The sequence below is a fragment of the Arachis ipaensis genome, chromosome B4, assembly GCF_059453495.1.
Source record: "Arachis ipaensis isolate K30076 ecotype BB chromosome B4, ASM5945349v1, whole genome shotgun sequence".
NCBI classification, from domain to species: Eukaryota; Viridiplantae; Streptophyta; class Magnoliopsida; order Fabales; family Fabaceae; genus Arachis; species Arachis ipaensis.
The window spans coordinates 84,360,048-84,363,966 of NC_142439.1; the positions used below are offsets into that span (position 1 = coordinate 84,360,048).

At 38.0% G+C, this 3,919-nt stretch overlaps 1 non-coding gene across 1 annotated transcript; it reads right to left on the reverse strand.

Annotated features, from left to right (window-relative positions):
* Positions 1-1,539: 1,539 nt before the first annotated feature.
* LOC148568183 (small nucleolar RNA R71) lies at positions 1,540-1,647 on the reverse strand. The gene has a single exon (XR_015882847.1). It is a non-coding gene; the product is annotated as a small nucleolar RNA R71 (small nucleolar RNA).
* Positions 1,648-3,919: the final 2,272 nt, after the last annotated feature.

Consider the following 3,919-nt stretch of genomic DNA (forward strand, 5'->3'; position numbering starts at 1 on the left):
CTTCATAGTGTTCTTGGTGTTCATCTTGACATTCATAGCATTCTTGCATGCATTCATTGTTTTGATCCATAACTTTCATGCATTGCATCATTTTTCTTGTTTTTCTCTCTCATCATAAAAATTCAAAAATCAAAAAAATATCTTTCCCTTTTTCTCTCTTAAAATTTCGAAAATTAGATTTGACTTTTTCAAAAAATTTTTAAAATCTAGTTGTTTTCATGAGTCAAATCAAATTTTCAACTTAAAAATCTTATCTTTTTCAAAATCTTTTTTAAAAATCAAATCTTTTTCAAATTTCTTAGTTATTTTCGAAAATTCCAAAAATATTTTTCAAAAATATTTTTCTTATTTCTTATTCTTCCATGTTTTTAAGTTTGTTACTTGCTTGTTAAGAAAGATTCAAACTTTAAGTTCTAGAATCATATCTCATGATTTCTTGTGAATCAAGTCATTAATTGTGATTTTTAAAAAAAAATCAAACCTTTTTCAAAACCAATTTCAATCATATCTTTTCAAAAATATCTTCTTATCTTATCTTTTTCAAAAAATATGATTTCAAAATATCTTTTCTAACTTCCTAACTAACTTTTTGTTTGTTTCTTATCTTTTTCAAAACCACCTAACTAACTCTCTCTCTCTAATTTTCGAAAACATCTTCCCTCTTTTTCAAAATTTCTTTTTAATTAATTAATTATTTTAATTCTTAATTTTAATTTTCAAAAATTACTAACCTTTTTCAAAAACTATTTTCGAAAATCACTAACTCTTTTTCAAAAATAATTTTCGAAAATTCTCCTTCTCTCTTCTCTCATTCTAATTATTTATTCATCTACTAACATCTCCTCATCTCACATCTCTGCTCTCCTCACCCTTGTGTTTCTTTCTTTACATTACATTCTTTGTCCCCTTCCTTTCTTCCACTTACATAAGGACCTCTATACTGTGGTATAAAGGATCCCTATTATTATTATTATTATTATTTTCTGTGCCCTCTTCTTTGTCATATGAGCAGGAGCAAGGACAAGAATATTCTTATTAAAGCTGATCCAGAACCTGAAAGGACTCTGAAGAGAAAACTAAGAGAAGCTAAATTACAACAATCCAGAGAGAACCTTTCAGAAATTTTCGAACAGGAAGAGGAGATGGCAGCCGAAAATAATAATAATGCAAGGAGAATGCTTGGTGACTTTACTGCACCTAATTCCAATTTACATGGAAGAAGCATCTCCATTCCTGCCATTGGAGCAAACAACTTTGAGCTGAAACCTCAGCTAGTTTCTCTGATGCAGCAGAACTGCAAGTTTCATGGACTTCCATCTGAAGATCCTTTTCAGTTCTTAACTGAATTCTTGCAGATATGTGATATTGTTAAGACTAATGGAGTAGATCCTGAAGTCTACAGGCTCATGATTTTCCCTTTTTGCTGTAAGAGACAGAGCTAGAGTGTGGTTGGACTCTCAACCCAAAGATAGCCTGAACTCTTGGGATAAGCTGGTCACGGCTTTCTTAGCCAAGTTCTTTCCTCCTCAAAAGCTGAGCAAGCTTAGAGTAGATGTTCAAACCTTCAAACAAAAAGATGGTGAATCCCTTTATGAAGCTTGGGAAAGATACAAAGAGTTGACCAAAAAGTGTCCCTCTGACATGCTTTCAGAATGGACAATCCTGGATATATTCTATGATGGTTTGTCTGAGTTATCAAAGATGTCATTGGATACTTCTGCAGGTGGATCCATTAACCTAAAAAAAATGCCTGCAGAAGCTCAAGAACTCATTGACATGGTTGCTAATAACCAGTTCATGTACACTTCTGAAAGAAATCCTGTGAGTAATGGGACGCCTATGAAGAAGGGAGTTCTTGAAGTTGATACTCTAAATGCCATATTGGCTCAGAACAAAATATTGACTCAGCAAGTCAATATGATTTCTCAGAGTCTGAATGGAATGCAAGCTGCATCCAACAGTACTCAAGAGGCTTCTTATGCAGAAGAAGCTTATGATCCTGAAAACCCTGCAATAGCAGAGGTGAATTACTTAGGTGAACCTTATGGAAACACCTATAATCCATCATGGAGAAATCATCCAAATCTCTCATGGAAGGATCAAAGGCCTCAACAAGGCTTTAATAATGGTGGAAGAAACAGATTTAACAATAATAAACCTTTTCCATCATCCACTCAGTAACAGACAGAGAACTCCGAACAAAACACTTCTAATTTAGCAAACTTAGTCTCTGATCTATCTAAGGCCACTGTGAGTTTCATGAATGAAACAAGGTCTTCCATTAGAAATTTGGAAGCACAAGTGGGCCAGCTGAGTAAAAGGATCACTGAAATCCCTCCTAGTACTCTCCCAAGCAATACAGAAGAGAATCCAAAAGGAGAGTGCAAGGCCATTGACATAAGCACCATGGCCGAACCTGTAAGGGAAGGAGAGGACGTGAATCCCAAGGAGGAAGACCTCCTGGGACGTCCAGTGATCAATAAGGAGTTTCCCTTTGAGGAACAAAAGGAATCTGAGGCTCATCTAGAGACCATAGAGATTCCATTAAACCTCCTTATGCCATTTATGAGCTCTGATGAGTATTCCTCTTCTGAAGAGAATGAGGATGTCACTGAAGAGCAAACTGCCAAGTTTCTTGGTGCAATCGTGAAGCTAAATGCCAAATTATTTGGTATTGAAACTTGGGAAGATGAACCTCCCTTGTTCATCAATGAACTAAGTGATCTGGATCAACTGACATTGCCTCAGAAGAGACAGGATCCTGGAAAGTTCATAATACCTTGTACCCTAGGCACCATGATCTTTAAGGCTCTGTGTGACCTTGGTTCAGGAATAAACCTCATGCCCCTCTCTGTAATAGAGAAACTGGGAATCTATGGGATGCAAGCTGCTAAAATCTCATTAGAGATGGCAGAAAATTCAAGAAAACAGGCTTATGGACAAGTAGAGGATGTGTTAGTAAAGGTTGAAGGCCTTTACATCCCTGCTAATTTCATAGTCCTGGATACTGGAAGGGAAGAGGATGAATCCATCATCCTAGGAAGACCTTTCCTAGCCACAGCAAGAGCTGTGATTGATGTGGACAGAGGAGAATTAATCCTTCAATTAAATGAGGACAACCTTGTGTTTACAACTCAAGGATCTCTTTCTGCATCCATAGGGAGGAAGCATAAAGAGCTTCTCTCAAAGCAGAGTCAAACAAAGCCCCCACAGTCAAACTCTAAGTTTGGTGTTGGGAGGCCACAACCAAACTCTAAGTTTGGTGTTGAACTCCCATATCCAAACTCTAAGTTTGGTGTTGGAGAGTCTCAACAATGCTCTGAACATCTGTGAGGCTCCATGAGAGCCCACTGTCAAGCTACTGACATTAAAGAATCGCTTGTTGAGAGGCAACCCAATTTTTATTTATCTAACTATATTTTTTAGTTATATGTCTTTATAGGTTCATGATCATATGGAGTCACAAAATAAACAAAAAAATTGAAAACGGAATCAAAAACAGCAAAAGAAAAATCACACCCTGGAGGAAGCACCTGTCTGGCGTTCAACGCCAGAACAGAGCATGGTTCTGGCGCTGAACGCCCAAAATGGGCAGTGTCTGGGCGCTGAATGCCCAAAATGGGCATCATCTGGGCGCTGAACGCCAGAATTGCACCCTGGAGAGGAGCTGGCGCTGAACGCCCAGAACAAGCATCGTTCTGGCGTTCAACGCCAGAAATGGCAACAAATGGGCGTTGAACGCCCAAGATGGGCACCAACCTGGCGCTGAACGCCCAGAGTTATGTGCAAAGGCATTTTGCATGCCCAATTTGGTGCAAGGTTGTAAATCCTTGAACACCTCAGGATTTGTGGACCCCACAGGATCCCCACCTACCTCCACTCACTTCTTCTCACCCCTCTTTCACACAATTCCATAAAC